Source organism: Crocodylus siamensis, chromosome 6, assembly GCF_052110815.1.
Source record: "Crocodylus siamensis isolate JL-2025a chromosome 6, ASM5211081v1, whole genome shotgun sequence".
Taxonomy (NCBI): Eukaryota; Metazoa; Chordata; order Crocodylia; family Crocodylidae; genus Crocodylus; species Crocodylus siamensis.
The window spans coordinates 90808273-90832008 of record NC_143400.1 but is presented as its reverse complement, the minus strand read 5'-3'; the positions used below and the strand labels follow the sequence as shown (position 1 = coordinate 90832008).

General features: G+C 44.6%; 1 long non-coding RNA gene across 1 annotated transcript; it reads left to right on the top strand.

Moving 5' to 3' along the window:
* Positions 1-21771: 21771 nt before the first annotated feature.
* On the top strand, positions 21772-22807 carry LOC149863142 (uncharacterized). The gene is made up of 3 exons (XR_016442944.1): positions 21772-21908; positions 22472-22599; positions 22691-22807. It is a non-coding gene; the product is annotated as an uncharacterized LOC149863142 (long non-coding RNA).
* The last annotated feature ends 929 nt before the right edge of the window (positions 22808-23736 follow it).

Here is a 23736-nt window from a genome sequence, read left to right as displayed (position 1 = left end):
GCAACATAGCAAACTAAGCGTGTATGAGAGATGCCAGGAAAACGTACAGGTCATCAACACAGGCAACCAATACAAGCATTTAGGGCTTCTGTTACTTAAAATAATGCTGTGAATAAACAGTACGTAGGTGGTGGATTATGCATCTTGCATCACTGGTCCCAGAGCCTGACCAGCAAACATTCCCCTATTCACAGTCCATCCTGGTTGGTGATGTTAGACCATTATCTTTGCAGACACACAATGCATACCTTACACCAGCTGTATTATGCTGTCACTTGTAACTCTAATACTTGGTATTATAACTGAGGCAGATTCCAGGTTGGCACGAAGGTTGAAAGTTGACAGGTATGTTAGCAGCAATCAGTAGAAGCGCCTCTTGTAAAATCTCTGAACCTTCACGAGCCTGCAATGAAATTATTTTCTCCTTAAGAATTAGCTGACACATTCGTACTAACTGTAATTTCTCACATCATTGCTTATTTTGACATGCATATTTTCATATCTAGTCAGTCAGGTTCCTAGTTTGAATTGTGTATTACATTGCACAGAGAAGGCAATAATTAGGCATCAAAAGTAAGTAAGTTACAATTCATTTTAATGATTGAATCCTTTTTCTAAACTTGTCCATGATGCCTTTCCATAGGCATTATGAGATGTTTTTATATGGATGATCTTAACTACAGTTAGTCAAATTATAAACTAGTGTGTGTCCAAATTGTGAATACATTTTCTAAAAAATTCAGCCTACAAATACTCCATAAATTTGTCCTTATTTCTGCAAATGTATTTCCATGGAGAAATGCTGTTCAGTTTGCATAAATAATGTTCAGCTTACAGGATGTTCGAGAGGCAATACTTCGACTTTGGTATTCCTTATTTGTGGCAGGTAAGCAAAGATTTTAGTGCCCTGGATCTCTGTATGCTTTAGTTAACAAAGATGCATTGGTTTTGCTTCACCTCATCATCACAGTGCCATAGGCAAGTAGTTAGTCCTATTTTACAGATGGATACTTTGAGTCACAGAGAGACAGCAGATAACTTACTGAATATCAAACTGGAATTCACTAATAAGGAAAGATTAGATCCAATTACTTTGACTTGCATAAGATCATTTTCATCTTTAATGGAACTTTAAGGGTTTCGTTTCAAAGAAAGATTTGGCTACAAATTATCACATTCTTGATGTTTTTAACTGTTTTGCAGAATCAAGGACTCTAATGCAATTAAAGAAGAAGACTAAAAGCAGCAACAGGCAAGCAAGATCTTTTTTTCACTTATGGCTGTTTGTTTGTTTGCAGATAACCACTGGGGTTTCAAATAATAAATTGGAGAAAACAGCCTGAAATAATTGTTCTAAAAACAATTAGTCAAATTATTCAAAGGATTGATATAAATTACATTGTTTAATTAAAAGATCAAAAGAAACAACATTGGTTTTATTAGAGCAATTCAAAATCAGCAGAGGGGCAAGGAAACCAACTGATTTTCAAATGCAGTCTGTGGATGTTTAGAACATACAATGCATCAAAACCAATGTATCAGTATTCAACGCATCAAAACTAAAAGGCTGGTTGGAACAACTCTAAATGCCTGCTTAGTGATACTTGAATGTAATTTATCATCTATTAGTTACTTGGCATTACCATTGCAATAAAGATTGCAATCAAAATGAGAATGATTGGTGCTAAATACAGTCAAAAAGCCCGAGGCTGAATCAGTTCAGTCTTTGCAGCTTAGTCTAAACTCCAGAGAGAGACTACATTGATTAACAAGTGAACAGACATTCACTTTTGATTAAGGAAATGCAGCCACATGCCTGCAGTGGCTCAGGTGAGAAGCCAGGGGATGCTAGAGCACAGCTCTCTGGCACCATAGCCAGCATGGGCTGTATATTCACTTCTTCCTGCTGCCCCCAATATGTCTGGGATTCGCAGTCCACAGTTGCAGCCAACAGTAAGTTTAGCAGAGCAGGGCAGCTCTGTCCTCTGGGGAATGGGGGGGTTTAACCCCGCCCACCTGGCCCCAGACTGAGTTTCCCTGGGGGTGTGGGGTAGTCCCTGCCTCCCCTCTCCCCCAATACTTCTCTGCTGGAGCAGACAGCCCAGCCCAGCCCAGCCCAGCCCAGGGATGCAAAGCATGCTGGAGTGCTAGGGGACTGTGATTTAACTTGAACCAGGAAGGGGTCTGGAACAGAAGTTTCATAAACCTGTTTGACCCAAATCAGTTAAGTCTGATACTACATTCAACCAGGTTTAACTTAAACCAGTTTCAGCCATTTTGAAACTGATTTATGTGCAATGAACTTTTGTTCTGTTACAGGTTTAAATCAATTTCTGATCACTTAAACCAGTTTATGTGTAACTTCTGTCCCTAGGCTGAGAGACCAATGAAAAGCAGGAATTTGCTTTTCATAGAATGAAATAAAATTAGGGTTGGAAATGAAATTTAGGGATTTCATCATCAGCAATGAAATTCAGTAAGTTATCCAGACCAACAGGACCAAAACAGGACCATCCCTAACTATACATCATCCCAACCAAGGCTTTCTCTAGCTGGGCCTTAAAAACCTCCAGGGACCAAGATTCTACACCCTCTCTGACTAACCTGTTTCAGTGTTTTACTACCCTCCTGGTGAGAGAAATTTTCCTAATATCCAAACTAAACTTCCCGTGCTGCAACTTGAGACCATTGCTCCCTGCTCTGCCATCTGCCCCCACTGAGAACAGTCTAGTTGATTTTGCCTGCAACCTCCAAATTGAACCTGCCCTGTATTCCCCATGTCATTTCAGTGCCTTCAGGACTTCCTCCTGTCCCCCAGCTTCCATCCATATCTAGGGAGAGGTGGCATACAGCAGATGCCCTGCTTCTCACAAGAGGAAACTGAGAAAGATGGAGCAAGGTGGTCCCTCCTCTCCCCCTATCAGAGGGCTGCAGCGGAGGAACAGTGGGATAGTTCTGCCTGCTTCTCAGGCAGCCCCACAATTGGCTGCTTGACCCCAAGAGGTGAACAATGGAGCAGACATCCAGTAAGAGAGCATTTTCTATTAGCTAGACTAAAATGAATTCCTGAGAGGGCTATAGATTCTTCTTGCAGAAGACTGGCTTCAACCCTAACCAAAATACCATCACCCACAAGGAATTTTCAAGGGCTGTCAACACAGAATTGAAGTGCACTTTGACAATCCTAAGCAAAACTGGGAGGGTCCAAAGAATAGAAGTATCCTAATCACAAAGCCAACTTATCAGAGGTACCAGAGAAGCAGAGTGAACAACATCTGCAGCCAGCGCTTAGTGGATGGATAGCTATACCAGGAACTTATGCATGGTGAAAAGTTCATTTGTCTCCCTTCTGCTGGCATTCATTCTTCAGCTAAGTACGGACAGTCAAAAAGCCTGAGGTTGAATCAATTCAATCTTCACAAGTTAGTCTAAGCTGCATAGGTTGAACCAACAAGCAAGTGAATAGACATTCACTTTTGATTCTGGAAATGCCCAACATGACTGCAGTGACCCAGGCCAGAAGCTCACAGGTGCTAGAGCACACCTCCCTTCTTGGCTGAAGCAGACAGGTTGGGCCAAGGCTAGCCTGCCCACCCTACAAGGCAGGGTTTACTGGGGAGATACAAAGCATCCTGGGGTGCTGGGGGACTGTGAGTTAACTTGAATCTCGAGGGGATCTGGGACAGAGGTTCAATGAAATGATTTAACCTAAATCAGTTAAGTCTGATACTACATCCATCCATGTTTATCTTAAACTGTTTTTGGCCATTTTGAAAGTGGTTTATGTACACTGAACATCTGTTGTGTTACAGATGAACCTGTTTCTGATCACTTATACCAGTTTTTCTGTAACTTCGGTTCCTAGCCTTCATGTGCTGAAGCACAGGTAACTAACTCCTGCTGCCTTCTGAACAGGCATGTTGTTGTTATTGCTGTTGTTTCATTTGTATTGTGGCAATATCTAGGAAACATGGATTGAGACCCCACTGTGCTATGCACTACACAAACACAGCCCTCCAACCCACCTGCCATCCCAACTTAGCTTTTAAATTCTGATTCTTCCTTCATTTCAGGATGCACTTCAAAATTCTCCTCCTTGTCTTTGTTAACCAGTCAACAGGCTTGTGCCAGTCTACCCTCACAGACCTCTCTCCCCGCCATTTGCCTCAAACTGGACTCTTCTCTCCTTCTCCACACACAGTCTCAATAGGGCTGCACTAAGGGTATTACACTCTTTAGATGCTGGCATCTAAAATAGCTTTTCTTTATCTGTCTGTCTCATCAACTCTTCATCTCACTTCTAATCTCACTTCCACTCATCCTTTTCTAACTTCCTGTAGCAATGAATACCCTTCTCTCTGCTAGCTTATATCTTTGTATTTCTTTCTGCAACTGAGCCATTTAACTGCATGGAGTATTTTCAAAAGTACGAATGATGCTACACAAATAAGTCATCTTGTCTCAAGCAAAAAGACTGATTTTTTTTCTACATTCTGTGCCCAATCAACCCAATGAAAAGCTACAGATTCCTAAATTGTAAGCCCCACTCACATTTTTAACCCTCTAATCCTGCAGCATGACTTCAACAAGAGCTCATAAAATAAAGGGCTGAAGCAACGCCACCAAGCTACAACCTTTTGTTTCCTCAGTGCTAGCTTTCCTTGGTAAGCTCCACAGCAATATTCCCTGCCCCTACCACTCTTTTGGGATCCACTCATGCCTACATCTTCGTTACCTTTACTTGTTGGGCTGCTCTTTGCCTTTTTTACTCCAATAACAAATGCCAGTACTCATGAAAGACCAGCACACATTTGCAGCTCCTGCTCTAGATTGCCTCTTAGTGCAGCTGTTAAATAGCACAAGTCAGACGGTTCGGGTTTCTATCCACTCAGTTCCTACAACTGCTGCTGTTCTCTAACTAGAATAGTGCAGCACCTATGGGTGCTTGTACACGTGATGATACCTGGCTCTTCAAAGCAAATGAAACTGTCACACTTGACCATTAGGGCTGTGTGAAATGGCACCGTTCTGTTTCACCTTGAGTTCTGATGGTTCGATGGAACAGTGTTTCATATCGAATTTCATTTCAAGTCGAAACAGCTGTTCCGTTCCATTCCATCAAAACAGAAAGGCTGTTTTGATGCTGTTTCAAGTTTTGCTGGGGATGGGAAGTCATCCCACTACATCTTGCCAGGGATGGGAGGCAGTCCAGGTGAGCTGCTTTCCTATCTCCCTTCCCCCCACTACACTGCGCTGGGGACGGGAGGCAGCCCAGCTGGACTGCTTCCCAGTTTCGAATGCTGGATCAGGCTGGGGGCAGGAGGCAGCCCAGCTGGGCTGCTTCTTGGTTCCCCACGTGAGATCGTGCCGGGGCAATCTAGCACAGGGGACGGGAAAGTAGCCCAGCTGGGCTGCCTCACCACACCCTGCCAGAACTTGCACTGGGGATAGGATGTCAGCCCAGCTGGATTGACTTCCCATCCCCAGCCTATGCTTGAAACCTTTCGACTTTCAAAATGTTTTGACCAGCCTCATTTTGTTTTGAGTCTTTTTCAACGGCCTTTGTTTCATTCCAATTTTGCTGTTTTGCAAAACAGCAAAATCGGCCGCAAAATTTGGTATAGACATTAACTGGCAGGCAAAATTTCGCACAGCCCTATTGACCATTCCCTCATGGCCTTCCTCTCGTCAGGTTTTGGCTGTCACTAGTCAGCAGCCCCAACATTAGTGAAGTGAATGCACTACTAGGCCTGTCCTAATCCATTCAGAAGCCTGTTAACATTTGTAAGAGGGAATAGCTCTAGTAGCTAACATGTATAGTTTATGTACAGTGCTGCTCAATCTTTTGCCCTGGGGGCTGAATAAATGGCATGAAGCTGGTTTGGGGACTGGATTCCTTATGGGGTTGGTGCATGGGAATCAAACAGCACACTGCCCCATGTGCCTGGATTGGATCCCATGCTGCCCTGGACCTGCCGTATGCTACCAAATTAGACCCTGTGTCATCCTGGCTCCTGCCACCCAGTCTAAAATGCAGGACCATGCTATTCAACCTGCCAGGCTCCCCACCATCCCTGGATATTTGGCAGCAGGGAAAAAGCAATTAGTGCTGCCACTGCTCCCCTACCACTGGATTTTCAGGTCTCTGGGGAGCCCAGGGGCGCCAGATGACATGTCTCTACAGGCCAGGTCTGTCCTGTGGGTTAGGGGTTAAGTACCTGTGGTTTTAAATATATCACACACACACTGAATGGCAATAATTGCCTCACAATTCTGCCACAAGAGTTCTGTCCTAGCTCAGACTTGTGTACAATGATCTCAAATGCACAGTGAGTGCAAAGACAGTCTTGCTTTCAGACAGATAAGGGGTGAGAAGTCAAATATAGGCCATGTCTTCCTCATAAAATGAAGGTGTGGTTGTAACAAGTGCTGGCATAACCATTTAGTAGTGAAGACGTGACAGCACAGGCTTTGGCATGTGTTAACAACAGGAGTACAAACTCTCCATGGCCCCTGCATGCATGATCTGGTTGCTAGTGTGTGCTAAACCCTGAGTGCGCTAAAGCTCTCTCTTCACAGTTAATGTTCCCCATGGTTGCTCTCAGAAGCCAGCAACGCTATACTAGCACATGCTTCAATTTGCTATCTATGATGCCTTTCAGGTCATAAATTAGCTTTTTAAATGGTCCTTTATACACTACAGATAATTGACAGTGACTTCCAGCAACACCAGTGAGCAACACCAATTTGAGTTTGCGGTTAACAATTGACTAATTCATTCAAAACGCCAGGAAACTGAAAAACAGTACAACTTATTCTTCAGCTGCTTTGCAAGAAATTTTGGAAACCAACTTCCTTTAAAACCATCATATTTGTGAATCAGATTTGCTGCAACAGCATTAAGGCTAGGACCTTAGTTGGATGGATCTGAAGAGACTTGCATGTATTAGAAATGATTGCTTAGCAGCACTTTGTCTCCCACAGCAGAGGACGTGATTTCTTTATGGGTCAGCTGTAAAATGAATTAAAGAAACTTAAGATCATTTGACTGAAATGGCAAATATGAGATATGACATCATGAAGTCCTAGGGGAGAAAAAACAGTGCAAGCAACATGTAGAGCTCCACAGGATAAATACTCTGCCATGTTTAAACATTTCTCTTACGTGCCCTCTTCTACGTAATACTTGATACTGTCTCTTTCATCCTTTTGGCCACTAGTAAAAGACAAAAGAAGCAGAAAGAGGGCAAGAAAAAAAACCTCTGATCAAACTAAGCCAACAAGAATTATGCTGACTTGCTCATGCAAATCTTTACCATGTGTTGGGTTTTGCTCCACTGTTTGTATTCACGACAATGTCGCTAAACAGAAATACAGGCACAGTTAGTATCAGGAGAAAGCCTTTCAGGTCTAGAGCTCTGTCCAGGGGAAACCCCCGCCCCAAAATCTCAAGCTTCAACTCAATGTAGCTCTAATTAAAAATAAATTGTGGTTGACTCATTTCAGTGCTCATTGTTAAGACACTTTACCAGAGCTCCTCCTTTACCGAACAAACTTTTGCACAAAGTCTAACTGGGATCTCATTTTATTGAGATTGGGGAAACTGGTCACAGAGTACTATACAACAGTCAGGGACCCATCATTTAGAAAAAATAGTTGTTATATGTGAAACCAAATGTCTATACCAAAGAGAAAAAACACACATACACATGAACTGCAAATACATTTACTTCTTATTTGTATCTGCAGTTAGTTGTAGTCATCAGCTCTAGGAGGAAGCATTCAGGGAAAGACAGTTCCCAATCTAAAGAGGAAACCGAAATCGACTGCAGTGGGATTGTTGGCGGTACATGTTGTGCTGCTCTGCCCTCCTGAAAAAACACAATGTTTGCACCTTATTTCCATTTCCATTAAATCCCTTTCATGTCTCACAGAGTAAAGGAGCCTTACAGGGGAAGTGTATTACAGGTTCCAATTTGGACTCAATTAAAGTGGGAGCAACTTACCCAACTGCACTACAGGCGCTAAAGCAATGTGCATAGCGCAGATGCAGTGAGGACTGGCAAAAGTACATGTTTGCCAGCACAGTGCATTTCAGCTTCCCCTTCAAAGCAAAATCAGTTATACTAGTTAATAGGTAGGCTTGCCGTCATCATTCTGTCGACGCTACGGACTTCTGCTGACAAGGCTCTGAGTCACAAAGCGTGCCTCGTCACACCCCTGCCATGCCAGCACAGCATGCCAGCCAGATGTTGTTGTGTAGACCTGCTATACATGTTTTAAGGCCCCTTTGCCTTCTTGTGTACTGCAGTTAAGAATTGCCATGTCTGTCATCTGTGGTACTATTCCCTTGCAAGATGTGGGGTAATCTAGAGCTTACAGTAGTCATATTGCAAGATCTGGGAGTATTATTGCAGAATACCTCAGTATGCTTATACTTTACACCCCAATTATCATGGGGCCTTCAAAACCTATATTGGCAACTTGTTCCTTTTATTTGGTATTGGCTGAGAGAGAGGGGGGCAGGACAGAGAGACATTATCATTTGTGAGATGTGGCCTTCCAACTCACAGAAAAGATTCCAGAAAGAAATCTGCCTCTAGATAAATGCCTCAGAAGAACAAACAGTCAGGGCTTGTGGGCCAGAGGTGATCTCTTTTATTAGACCAACAAGATTTTTGCAAAAAATAATTCTTTAATTGCAAGCTTTCAGGTACAAACACCCTTCATCAGGCATCAGAGAAAAGATTGTAAAAGATCTCCTGGGTATCAATCAAAGTTCATATTTCATAGGATTTCACAGCTGTCCAGAAGAGCTGAGACTCCTTACCAGCTAAGAGCTGCTGCTCAGAGGGCTTTTCCATCTATTGACCCCTCTGTCGAATCCTATGAAATATGAACTTTCATTTCTACCCAGGAGAGCAGTCTTTTCTTTGATGCCTGATGAAGGGTGTTTGTGCCCAAAAGCTTGCAATTAAAGACATTTTTTTTGCAAAAATCTTGTTGGTCTAATAAAAGAGATCACCTCTGTCTACAAGCTCTGATTGCTTTTTCCTTTAGACCGGGGTGGGCAATTATTTTGGGCAGAGGGCCGCTTACTGAGTTTTGGCAAGTCATCGAGGGCCGCATGACAGGCAGCCAAGGGCAGATAAATATTAATTTTCTAAAATTTTTAGGGGCCCTGCAGGCCGGATAGAATGGCCTGGCAGGCCGCATTTTGCCCACCCTTGCTCTAGATCAATATGGCTATAACCTGAATACCCCAAAATAACAAAAGCAACAGAACTGTCCAGAGAAAGGATAAACACAACATGCAATGATTGGTTATAGGTGACCTTGAGGAGCATGGGGACGAGGGGTGTTAAAAAGTACCAGAGCCAGGGGAGGATCTAGACCAGGGATCAGGACTGCATGAGTGGGTCAGAACCAGAGAATCGAGTCAAAGTCCTAGTTGTTAAGCAACATCCAGATCCGTAGTACAGGTGGTGCCAGAAGTCAGGAGCTAGGGGATCCAGAACATAGAAACAGCATAAAGCAGGAGCAGAGAACCAGGCAGGCACTACGCTTGAAGGGGAACAGGGACAGTTGCTACGGGTCATGAGCCAAAAGTTCAAATAAAGGACCTAGACTTACTTACTTATGAAGTTCAGCCAAATGAGCTTGCCCCTTGCAGCTGGTGCCACGCTGAAATCAAATGGTCCCCCTGAGGGGAAAGGTTGTCTTCTAACACAATGACACCCACCGAGACACAACTAGCCTACCCAATGCAGACAAGACTGCGACACATGAATGTGAAAACAGAAAGAAAAACATCCAGCCAACAGGCACCGGGGGACAGATATGGGAAACAGAACTATTTAATGCTGCAGCAGCAATTATATCATTAAAAGGAAAGAGGAGGAGGAAAGAGCCCAAGTTGTAGGAGAGGACGTTTTGGTGTATATAGTTTGTATACACATAGCTGGAATGAGAGCTTTGGCTGTAAATGGTTCTCTGAAGAAAGACCTACTTCTATTTTACTTCTCATGTTGTCACCCAGCATGTGGTACATGAACACCCGAGAAAAATATAAAACACAGGGACCAAAAGCACCACTGTATTATTTGCTTGCTAGATGACTAATTGTTTCCAAGATCCATCTTGGCTTGTGGCAGCAGATTCTCAGGCATGAACTGGAAGCCTTTGGGTTGGTTTGGATCACAGCCTCCAAGGTCGGTGCTTATGGCTGCTCTATCTAAATAACCCAAATCTCTCCAGATTAGTGCCTCACACTATTGTGAAGCTATTGTAAGGCCACAGGAAAGTGGGGCTGGGAATAAAGTTATCAGCTTCACAGATATTTATTCAAGATAAAGCAGCGAGATAAATAAGGGCCCAACTTAACGAATGAAAATCCCCAGAAATCTATGCCCAGAATGACTAGATTTTAAAAAACAAAAAGCAGACACCTGGGTTTTTTTTTCCCCTTTAGCATTTTCAGAAGAAGTAGGGAAGGAGTTGGAGTGGGGAAAAAGGTAAACGATTGATCCTTTAAAAAATGTGGTGCTACAGTTACCCCGGCACGACTCCTGTGGAGCAACAGGGTTCCGGTGGAACCGAGCACTCGATACCCAGTACAGGAGAACCAGAGGAAATGGATCAATAAGATACTAAGCAAGCGTCCGTTTCGAGGAAGGCCACGTGCAAGCTGTGTCTATTCAGTCAAAATTGTCTAGCTGCCCCGATTTTGAAATTGTTGTTATTAGCTACCAGGTTATACAAAAGTATGAACAACTTGAATTCCAATCAGGCTTTCCTTTTTGTTTCCAAGGTGTTTGTTACAACCACTTGCTACATGTGGACTTAATTTAGATTACCTACTCTTTGAGGCAGTGCATCTCGGACGACACGGCGGTCTGGTGAACTGAGCCCCCTGCTACGAAAGCTTATGCCATGCATCTGTGATTTAGTTAGTCTATAAAAGGTGCAACTCTCCCCTGCCTTTTGCCCGGTTCCAGACTAGCACAACTAACTACCTCTCTCTGTATGACAGTCAACATAATGAAACCTCGACCCTGACTGGGGTCTGTGCCTGCAACTGTATTACAAATAAACCAATAATAGAGGTGGGTCTTGAAATGAGGCTAAAAGCAGGACAACGTCAAAAACAACCTATATTCTAATATATCTCATTAACAGTATTATAAAGATTAAAAATAGGCCTTCTTCATCTTCTAAAAGCATTAGAAACTTAAATTAACAAAGAGGCTTTGTGTTCAGTAAGACTTTCCTGACTTCTTTCTGTACCCCCATACAACACATGCCTCTCACCTCTCTTTTAACATATGCAAAAAGAAAAAGGAAAGCAAAGTTAATATTTTTACTTCATGTCTCTAAATCAGCCAGATTCAAGACTGAACCAGTGCATCTCACAGCCCAGGTTAGTGACCCCAGTGGGCTACACAGCCCATCTCTTTCTTTCTTTCCTCTTGGAACTGTTTCATTTGACAACTAATTAAATATTATTTAGGCAAGAAAAACACTGACCTTATAGCTGGGTGAGATAAGGACACCAAACTGGGGTATAGGAGGAAGAGGTTCAAATCAAGCCCTTGATTGAAAAGAAATACTTCGATCTCCCACACCCCAAGAAACCATGCTACCACTAGTGTATGAGAGTCAGTCCTGCCTACTGAAACTGTTGCCTCCAAGCAGGCAAAAAAGTGACTTGATTTGGGTCGCCTATGTTCTGGCTGAGCTCCCAGTCACAGCTGGTCTCTCTCCCCATAAGCTCCATCCTAGATAAAGAAACCTCCCAATGATAAGCTTATCTATATATATTATATAATTGGTTTTCAATCATTTTAGACTCAAGGCACCTCTCAGAAAATGCCAGCTCTTCCTTTTTATTTTTGACTAAAGAAAAATATTAGAGCAATTCTTTGCTGCAAAGAAAGCTGAAAGACCGCAACAGGTCAGACTGTTTTAACACTATGGATTCCTATTTAAAAATCTCTGGATTTCTCATGTATCATATCCAACAGTGGGAACTTTGTGCTGCACCCCATATCACCACCCTTTAGAAAAGATCTCATGGCACCTGGGATCACCCCAGCACCCTGGTTGACACTCACGGATACGTACATACATGCACATATATTCTTTAAAAAGCTTTGGTTTGGCTGACTTACCATTTTCCAAACAAAAACATTGTCAAAAAAATTCCTACTCCTTCTTCAACAATTTGGACATGCATACTGGCAAAGTTCACGGACAACACCAAGTTATGGGGAAGTGCAATCACACCGGAGGACAGGCTGACCTGGACAGGCTTGTAAAGTGGGTGGATCTAAACTTGATGATGTTTAAATCTGAGAAATGTAAGGTGCTCCATCTGGGGAGAAATAACCCACAACATACTTACAGGCTCGGTGGTGCTACCTTAGCCAGCACCACAACCACAAGAAACCTGGGGTTCAAGATTGACCATAAAATGAACATGAGCCACAAACAAGACTAAAGATGTCATCCTCCCACTCTGCTCAATACTGGTGAGGCCACAACTGGAATACTGCATCCAGTTCTGGGCACCACGATTCAAAAAGTAGGTGGAGAAGCTGGAAAGAGTCCAAAGGAGGGTCACATGAAAGAGTAGAGGCCTGGAGAATAGGCCATATGAGGAGAGGTTGAGGGACATGGGACTGTTCAGCCTGGAGAAGAGAAGACTCAGGGAGGTGGCAGCCTATAAGTATATAAGGGGAGAACATCAGGGACCAGGAGAACATCTGTTCACCAAAGCACCACTAGAAATAATGGTCATAAACTGATAGAGGACTGCTTCAGATTAGACATTAGGAAAAACTTCTTGACATGTGTCCAGACTCTGTAATAGACTCCCCCCAGAACAGCCACTTTCCCTGGGAATCTTCAAAAGATGACTGGATGCACCCCTTGCTGTGGTCTTCTGACCTCAGCATACTCTCCTGCCTTGAGCGGGGGGGGGCTGGACCTGATGATTTCTGAGGTCCCTTCCAGTTCCTAAGTTGTATGAATCTATTCATCTACTCAGCTCTGCCGCTGAAGTCAAAAGTAAAATTCTTCATTAGGGCTGTGCAAAATTTTGCCAGCAGTTTCATTTCAACTCTGTTTCAACTCGTTTTGAGCTCGAAACAGTGAAATCGAAACAAAACAGAGAGCTTCCATACAGCCTCAAAACAAAACAAGGCCCGTCGAAATGTTTTGAAGCTCAAGCCAGGCTTGCCTGCAGGGAAACAGGAACTAAAATAAGAAGAGGGAGGGGGAAGGCAGGGGGGGAGGAGTGCTCTCATTATTGACTGTGTAACTGGCCAGTGACTGTGATCCTTCCCTGAGGCCCCTGCCAATCCCAGTGCTCTGGGGGAGGGATGCAAAAACTGCATAAAAGGCAGCATTGCTTGAACTGCCCTGCTTTCTGCCTTGGTGTCAGCTGAGTGAGGGTGCACCTTAACACACACGCACACTGTCACCCACTCGTGTCATGAGTTTTGCCTGTCAGCAGCCAGAGGTGCAGGGCCTCAGAACCCAGACTCCCCCTGCACCTACCTCCTTGACTGCTAGCAGGCGTTGTGGCTGCAGCAGGGCCTAGCTAGCCTGCAGCTTTCACCCTGCTGAGCCTTAACACAATGTCGCCCATGTCACAAGTTTTGCTTGTCCACAGCTTGAGGTGCAGTTTCCCCAAAACCCCTGCACCTATCACCTTGAAACTTGGCAGGTGTTGTGGCCTCAGCAGGAGCTAGCATGCCTGCAGTTTTGACCCTGCTGTAGCTTAAGACATACATATGACATGAATTTTGCTTTCAAGACTTTGAGGTACAGTTTCCCCAACCCCCCTGCACCTATCTCCTTGAACCTTGGGAGGCTTCATGCCCTCAAAAGGGGCTACCATTCCTGCAAGCTTCATCCCAATCAAAAATGACAAAGTTATAGGCTGTTTTGAGCTTCCCCATTATAGCCTATGGGCAAAACATTGAAACAGTCAAATCGTTTCGATGAAACAAAACAGAACAGCAGTTTCAAATCAAAATGAAATTTGAAACAAAGCGCTGTTCTGTTGAAACGTGAGTCAAAATGGAATGGTGCTGTTTTGCACAGCCCTATTCTTCATTAGGAATTCATTATCTTTGATGGTGGTTTTGCTCTCGACTTGAATGAGAGCAAGATGAAGTCCTGTCTTTCCCATGCCCCTTTCTACACTCCCCCCCACAAAAAAAGCAATCAAGGTCTAAGACCAAATGAGTCCCAAGGTTCGTAAGAGCTGGGAATTGAACTCAGATCTTTGGGATCTCAAATCATATGGTCATAGATACACACACTCATAGAAATAAAAAAGCTTAACTTGATCATGATTGCTGTGCCAGTTAATCAGATTTGTTACTTGTAGCGATATTACCATTGGAAAGCACACCCTGAGAGAATGAATTTCTCTTGGTGCGTGAGATTTGATAATACTGTGGGCACCACAAAGATTAACAAAAATTAATTCAATAGCTGCCCAGAACAATAAATGTAAGGATAGCTTCATCACATAAAATAAACACTCGTTTCTACTGTGTTTTTCTCTGTCAGTTCCTTGACTGAACCTTCATTTTTCTTTGAGTGCCACGTTTGCTTTGAAAACAGATCACTCTCTAATGTTCATATCTGTCTGCCAAAAGGGACTCACCTGTTATCTCCAATTGCAGGCAATTCGAACTTTAAGCAAGCCTGTCTTTATCAACTACTGTTTTAACAGCTGATTAATTAGGGCTACAGGGATCTAGTGGAGGGCTTTATCTGAAGAGCAGCTCAACCATTAGTAGAAGAAACTTCCTTGTACACTCCTAGCTCAGATAACAAGGTAAGATAATAGTTCACAATCCTTCTCTGCCTAATGCAAATAGCAGCCCTCCCTCTTATCCCAACATATAAGAGTCAAACAAATCCCCATGCTATACTTGCTACAGTACCGAATTTCTTGCGCCTGAAATTGAATATTAGAAAGCAGACACCTAAATGACATGCATTGTTAAATCTTAGGAGTTATCATCATTGATGAATTTGGAGCCCATTCAAAAAAAGGAGGAGGTTCAAAGTTAGCCAGTTATTCATGAACTCTCCTGCTCTGCGCACTCATCGTGGACCACCTACTCCCCCTCATACCAAGTTTTCCCCTTCATCTTCCAAATACTTCAACCCCCTGCCTAACATGATTTGAACTTATTGAACATTGCTATTCTATAGGGTAAACAATTTACCAATGAGTGCCTGTCCCTCTAACCAACAAGATTTTTGCAAAAAAAAAAAGTCTTTAAATTGCAATCTTTCAGGCACAAACACCAGGCGTTGGAGAAAAGATTGTAAAAGTTCTCCTGGGTAGAAATGAAAGTTCATATTTCATAGGAGTTCACAGCTGTCCAGGAGAGCTGAAACTCCTTACTAGCTAAGAACTGCTGCCCAGAGGGTTTTTCCATCCATTGACCCCTCTGTCAAATCCTATGAAATTTGAACTTTCATTTCTACCCAGGAGAACTTTTACAATCTTTTCTCCAATGCCTGATGTTTGTGCCTGAAAGATTGCAATTAAAGAAATTGGTTTGCAAAAATCTGGTTGGTCTAATAAAAGATATCATCTCTATTATGAGTGTGGATTGCTTTTTCCTCTAGACTGATACAGCTACAACCTGGATACCTGTCCCTCTACCCTCAATTCTTACCCTCCACATTTTTTGTCTTTGACCTGTGAATTTTCCCTTCTCCCTAATTTCTTTCTGAACCAGGATGGACTGTAATAAGGTTAATCTCAGTCTTTCCATTGATTTCCATGGGCTCTTAAAAGGTGTTGAGGCCACTCAGCATCTTGCAGATTTAATCTTAACTTCTTATTTTCCAAGAAAAGCAGAAACCCCCCCCCAACCAATTCTAGCTTTTTGGGAATAACAGACTCTCAGGCTGTACAGAATTTTCTTTAAAAAATTCAAAACTCAGCATTTGCCCCCTTTTTTAATTTACAGACTGCCTGCAGCAAATTTCAGGTATTTCCAGCCAACCCTCAGCATAAATTTCATTGACTTTGGCTCTGAAATCATCTCTCATTACCTTGGTCTCAGTGCATGTGGTGCAGGCTCCTACCCTGGGGGTGTTTAAGAGGAGGTTGGATGAACACCTTGCTGGGGTCATCTGACCCCAGTACTCTTTCCTGCCATGGCAGGGGGGCGGACTAGATGATCTGCTCAGGTCCCTTCCGACCCTAGAAACTATGAAACTATGAAATTTCAATTCAGGTTTATTTTTTTGATGCATTTTCAAGTTACACCTAGATGGGCCAGATTCTAAATGGCTGAAGTCACGTGATGTCTCCTCATGATCCATCCCTGGTTACCTGAATCTACCCAATGTGTTCAGGAGAGTTTGCAGATGTTATTTTTTTATTTGCTTTACAGACATTTGCAGAAGAGACACCAGAAGGAGGACCATGCCTCGCATCCCAAAATGATCTTGGGTACAGATAACCCTCCCCAAAAAGACACCACCAGGTGTTGAGAGAAGAGGACTGCTGGGTGGAATTGCTGGTGGCAGGGCCCTTCACAAGGGAGACTATGTGAGCAGAACTCCAAACCTTTACACATTTCATCTCTCTTTTACCAGTATCAAGTTGTTTTATTACAAGGTCTGAGCTTTATATAATTTTGCAATGGTGGGGGATGCTTGAATAGACTGCCAAAAGGAAGCAGCAGCTTCAGAGACTGAGATATAGCAATTAACACGCCTACACAGTAGGCAACAATCTTGCCCTGGCACACTGCAATATGTTATACACACAGTGGCATAATGAGGAGGGGGCAAACAGGGCGACCACCCTGGCTGTCAGCTTGGGAGGAGGGGCGACTGCCAGCAGCCATGCGATCACGGTTGTGACGGCTACTAGAAGTCACTGCTGCCCCTGTGCCACATCCCTACACTGTCATATGCACAAATCGATTTTTGTTTTTTAGAATGAGAAATTAAACAAGGAAAAGACCTTGAGGCTCTTGCTTACAACCCCTTTGTCCTTATTTCTTCCATTCTAACACCCATATGTGCATGTTTAGGCACCCCCCCCCGCGGTGGATGCTGACTAATGCTATCCAACATGTATTTCCTGTTGGTAAAGAGTTTAGTAAGCATCACTCTTGCAGGTGGCATTCAAATTTCTGGGGGAAAAGGTGCAGTGGGCCAAATCCTGTTCCCAGACACTCGCTTATAACTCTTATTGAAATGCACATGATTTTTCTTGTGCTTTCTGTGACCTGAACTTGTCCCCAGGATGATCCCTAGTAAATATAGTGAAAATAAATTACACGGGATGATCCCTAGTAAATATAGTGAATCACATTCTGTATGCCTAAATGTCCCATCAACTTTATTGGGGGGGGGGGGGTGCAGATACTCACCGCCTTTCAGGATTTGGCCACATCCTTCTCATGCCTTTTCTACGCACAGTGACATGTAATGCTTTCCTGATTCTAATCCAACATATGCAATTAGCAATTGGTTCCTATGTCTTTACAATGAGCAGGCTCCCTCGGAGACCTTACCTTCACAGACATTAAATTTATCTGCCCTGTCAACATTGCTGCTTCTTTCAATTTGATTACAAAAAAAGAGAGAAGTGCCATGGGCCCTGACAATCATGGAAAACCACGTATGCAAGAACAAATCCCCCACCACACCAAAGCAGACTTGGATTAAATAAACCGGCCAGTAGTTCAGAACATCTCGATACATTCCCACCCACCACTGTGAAAACCCAGTACAATTCCTTGATCCAGTCCTCCCAAAGACCTTATTGGTCAAAGCAAAGGCAAAACTAGTTATCTTGGCATCCTGGGCAGTAGTGAGTGGGAGAGGGGGCAGTTCCTTGAGTGTTAGAGATACTTATCATCTGGCCTTGGAGACTCAAAGACCCCAGCTACTGCTGACGGGTGCATGGGCTGCCACCACTCTGACATGGGCACCGCAGGGGCTGCCATTCTGCCTTCATTTCAACTGCCCCCTCTAAACTGGCACCTGGAGTTTGTGCCCTGCTTACTCATCCCTAGTTATGCTATTGGTTTAAGGAGGTATTAAGAGGTGATTTTGGATCCAAAGAGAGTAACGTTCCAGAGCTAAGGGATCTCTCTCGATATTTATACCTATGTCTCTCTCAAACATCACTCCCTCTTTCATCCTCCTGTCCAGACTTTTCAGCATTCAGTGTGTACCAGATTTCAGTGCATTTCAAATTACCATAGGCACATGCATATCAGAAACTCCTTTTAACAAAAATGTCTCCACACAAAGAAAATACCCTCCCTTCCCATCTCGCTATCTCAGTGATAGCCATACAGCGGCCACTCTTTTGTTTGGCCGAGTGGAACTTCCTTTAACAGGACTATAATCTGCAGAATAAACAGCTTTCTTGTTAGGCTCTCCCTCCGACGTGCTAGCATTTCTATCACTCTGCGTTCGACTGCAGAAGAGTTGATCTTCTACCCCTACAAGTTGCAAAGCCCACACGTCCTTGAGGAGCAGCTGTAGGACAAAGTGACATTAAAATGCTTCCTATATATTTTGAAGACTTTCTCTGCCTATGGTCCTGCCTTTTAAGTTCTCTAGAAATCTCTGTGGCAGAAATGTTTCTTATATATGGCACACTGTAGGGTGTTTCAGGTTTTGGTTGCATAGGGTTGCTTTGTGAGATGTTAAAATGGATAATTTCTAGTGCAATTCATATTGGACTCAGTGGCTCAAGAGGCCCCTTCTAATCGTATTGTCCTACATATCTAATAAGAAGCTGAAAACCAAAGGGAAAAATTACTTCGTTGGCTTGTGTTTATGCCAAGCCCTCCTACTTTGACTCAAAGGGCAAACCCAACCATTTCACAGTAAAACATAATCCCAACGTCATTGCCCTTTCTAGGGGCTAACTTTGTTCCCACTTATGTCTATTTTGGAAATCTCTTTATAGATTCATAGATGCTAGGGTTAGAAGGGACCTCAACAGATCATCGAGTCCAACCCCCTGCCGAGGAAGGAAAGGGCGCTGGGGTCAGATGACCCCAGCCAGATGCCTATCCAGCCTTCTCTTGAAGACCCCCAAGACACCACCTCCCTTGGAAGCCCATTCCAGCTTTTGGCCACCCTTACCGTGAAGAGGTTTTTCCTGATAGCTAGCCTAAATCTGCTCTCTGTCAGTTTGTGACCATTGTTCCTTGTTACCCCAAGAGGCGCCCCGGTGAACACAGCATCTCCGATCCCTTGCTGCATCCCCCTAATGAATTTGTAGGTGGCCACAAGATCACCTCTCAGCCTTCTCGTGTGGAGGCTGAAGAGGTCCAGGTCCCCCCCATCTCTCGTCATAGGGCTTGTCCTGTAAGCCCCTAACCATATGAGTGGCCTCCTCTGGACTCTCGAGTCTATCAACATCCTTCTTGAAGTATGGTGCCCAAAACTGGATGCAGTCCTCCAACTGCGGTCTGACCAATGCTGCAGAGAGGGGCATTTGTTTGGGCCATTTTACAAAAGCAATCTTGCAAGAAAAATTAATTTTTACATTAATTTTACCGATTAAACACTTTAGTGTGAGATTGCTATGCTAACCTGCATTTTGTTCCATATTTCTGAGAAGCCGCTATAGGTACAGTATATAATTAAGCATTTTGAAGGACCCCTTTCCTCAGATTTCTGCCATGAAATGAACGACACACGTTATCACTCCTAGATTTGCAAGTCACAAAGGGAGGGAGAGGACCCCTTTTATTATAGCGTAATAACATGCTTGCAGTATTTCAACAGTTGTAATGAAACGTGATAGGGATGACAGCCAGGATCTGCTTCCAGGGCTGTCTCAAGCCATTGGCTGAATTGCATACTTCAGAAAATGTGTCATGTTAGGGCTAGAGGCAAAATTCCTAGACATTTGAAAATATCTTAATTTTCATGTTTTGCTCTGATAGGCAATTTTCAGATCACCTGCTTCCAGGACACGTGGCACATTTTTACTTGTTCTAAAAGAAACGCACCTTGTCCTTACTATACTGGGGACTTAAAAACAATTTTCAAGGTCTGGCCCAGTGATCCTTGGCATTGAACAAAGACAGTGTTGCCAAAACAAAAATCATGAGAGTTGGCAATACTGCAAAAGGCAAAATGTACACTTGCAAATAAAAAGAGAAAGAGAGATAGAAAGAAAGAATACAGCGAGTCTGCTCCTCTGCTACAGGCTGCACCATCAGAACAAAAATGGTTGTGGAAATCTGACAATGGAGATTTCCTTAGAAAGCTAAGGCTGCAGCTAAAGCACAGTAAATGGAAATCAGGATGCATCAGCGCCGACAATGCTCCTATTCCAGTTAAGACATCCTGGAACACACACACAGAAAATCCTACTGATGTGCACTAGTATTTTACCTGGCAAAAGACTAAACACAGATGCTGGGTTGCTTGGGCAGATCTAGGATTTTGAAGGGGAGAGGGAGGTGCAGATAGTGTGGTGCATCATCACATAAGACAACACACAATTTTCTCCAGATAAAAAGAAACTACAAGCTTTACTAATATGCTAGGGGCCTCCAGCTAATCAGTTTAAGGCTGAAGCAGAAACAAATATAACTTGATTAGAATGGGTATGAATTTGCTATATCATATATTATGTATAAAAATGAAACAACTTAGGCAAAACATAATCAGAAGATGGTGTTTTTTTTAGCTCTATTGTTATTTGAATTACATGTATATCTCTTTCAGAATCATAACAAAATCTAGCCTTCTTGGGCATTTTTACAGTGCATCTAATGCCTCATTGAAAGTTATTTCCACATTTGAGCTGATATTCACCTGAGCTGATGTTTCTACAACTGAATTAATGTTTTTAGCTAGAATTAAAAGTGGCCTATACAGGTATGAAATAAGAGATACATGAAGAAGAACAGTTAATACGCAGCAGAATTACAGAAAAAAGTTTAGCTTTGATTAGTGGAACATCAAAACCATTAAAAGGGAGAGAGGATCTATAAGACCCTGAATGAAGAGTTATGAATCATGTGACTTTCTCACTGCTGCCTGAATAGAAATGCTACTGACACTGGCAGGCAGTGAAGTTTTGCACTCAGGGTGGACAGGAATGGAAGGGCAGTGTGACTGCACCACCTCGGATCTGCCGCTGCTGGGTTGGGTTCAACAGGATGGGGTGTGCATTTAATAGGTACTATTTATTGCTATTCAATGCATCTAGCAGCCCACAGTATGGTTTGGTATTATGTACAAGCAGGAGAAGGAATCTAGCACATAAAATGCTATACGTAGGGATAGGCAAGCATGGTATAGATGACAAAAACTGGGCGGTAGCCAAACTACTATCCCTCCTGAAGTGGAAGGGGAAGTACTACCATTACACAATATAGGCTGTTCTTACAAGCACCCAGCCTGATATCCAGACTAGAGAAATTCAGACTAGCTGTGCAAAGGCATTCAAATTGGTTTATGTTCAACTTCAAACTCCTAATTGAACCTTCTTGTGAGGAATGGGATTCCTTCCTTTGCTCCAAATAGACTATGCCTACACGGTGGACAGAGTCCACACAACTCCTTCCCAGACTTCACTATCATTGTTAATTTAATTAACAGAGGTACAAGCCTATTTCTCTACAGGTTGGTTCTCCTCAAGGGTTTCTTTGCCTTCAAGAGACACTCAAACTCTTTGCTACGCTGGCACTAGAGCTAATTAGATTGAGTTGATCGGGAAGCAGCAGCGGGAAGGAGAGGAATCAGGCACACGTGTGTCCCGCACGCACGTGTGCCCCATAACTAACTTCTGACCGGAGGCGGCGGCGGCGGCAGCAGCAGCAGCAGCAGAGGAATCGGCAGCGGGGGCAGCAGCAGCTGATCCCCCGAAGGTAAGTGGGGCGGAGGGCCTCGGCACAGCTGAGCCGGATCCGGAGGGGAAGCCCCCCGGGTCCCATATAGCTGAGCCGGTAGGGAGCCGCGCTCCCGAGCCGCACAGCGCGAACAGAGCACGCAAACAGGCGTGCTCTGTAAGAGCGCGCTGGCGTTTGCGCAGGCGTTCACGCCGGCGGGCGGGCCGGGAGGGCCAGGAGTGGGACTCCTGTACGGGTAGGACGTAGACACCACACAGGTCTACAAACAACAGCTTAGAATGGTGTCTACGAGGAGTGCTGCTAGGGCCTCTGCCCAGGGGGACAAGGCTAACCGGGGCTGGTCTGAGGCCTCCACCCAGACTGAGCCCATGGGGGAGCTGATGTCCCCCTACCTCCTGGCCTGCGGGGGATCCCCAGCAGGGCCGGGGGGGGCAGAGATTGGGAGCCCCCACACCTGTCCGGCAGGTGCCTGGCTTAGGGCTCTGGAGGCACAGGTGAGGGAGCTCCGGGAGGAGGTTAGCAGGCTGAGGGGGATCAGGGAGGCGGAGGAGGAAATTGACAGTTATTTCCTTTCCCTGCAGGACCAGGCACCCAAGGAAGAAGCAGCCCAGGGAAGGACCTCCACAGCAGAGTGGCAGACGGTCACAGCCAGGACCGGAGCAGCTCGCAGCGAGCAGGTACCAGCTTCTCCAGTCCGACTGGAGAACAGGTACGAGGCCTTGGCGACTCTGCAGGAGATGGAACGGGAGGAGGAAACCCTTGGGCAGGAAGAAACGCCACATTCTTCACACTCCAAACAGATCAAGAGATCCGAGAGGACCCAGAAGAGGAGGAGACGCGTGCTCGTCATAGGCGATTCCATCCTGAGAGGTGCGGAAGGACCCATTTGTCGCCAGGACCCTTCAGCACGAGAGGTCTACTGCCTGCCTGGAGCTAAGATTCAGGATGTGACGGAGGTAATCCAGGCCAGGATCAAGCCCATCGATTACTACCCCATGGTCCTTGTCCATGTGGGTACTAATGATGCGGCCAGGAGAACCCCCGATCACCTGATGGCGGACTACCAGGCTCTGGGCGGCGTGCTGAGGGAATTCGGTGCACAGGTGGTATTCTCTTCCATCCTACCAGTGAACAGACGTGGCAGACGGCATGAGAACTGCATCGGAGAGACCAACTGGCGGCTTCGGCAGTGGTGTCTCGAGGCAGGCTTCGGCTTCCTGGACAATGACCCACACATTACAACGAGGGACATGCTCAGCTGGGATGGGCTTCACCTGTCCCCCAAAGGTAAGGTTGGCGGATCTCCTCCGGCGGGCTTTAAACTAGGCTCGTCGGGGGGAGGGGAAGATGAGGGCGGGGGAAGCTGTGGACCACCAAACCAAGTGGCACCAACAAGGACAGCCCAGCCTGAAGAAAGAGAGCTTTGGGAACATGAAAGACAGGGGGTGGACAGCAATACGGCACAGGTAAGGAACGAGAAGGTAAGAGACAAAGAGCCCTTTGGGACTTGGAGCGGGGGGGCAGCAAAGGCACCAGTCGCAGGGCTCATGTGCCTATATACTAATGCTAGGAGCATGGGGAACAAGCAGGATGAACTAGCGCTCCTGGTTGCACTAAACGCCTATGACTTAGTGGGGCTGACGGAAACCTGGTGGGATTCATCCCATGACTGGGCGGTACATATCGAGGGCTATAGATTGTACAGAAAGGACAGGGTGGGGAAAAAGGGGGGAGGGGTTGCGCTCTATGTTAAGGAGCAATATACATCAACCCTCATCAAGACAGAATCAAAGGATGAGGAAGTAGAAGGACTGTGGGTTAGGCTAAATGGGGGGCAAGGAGAAAA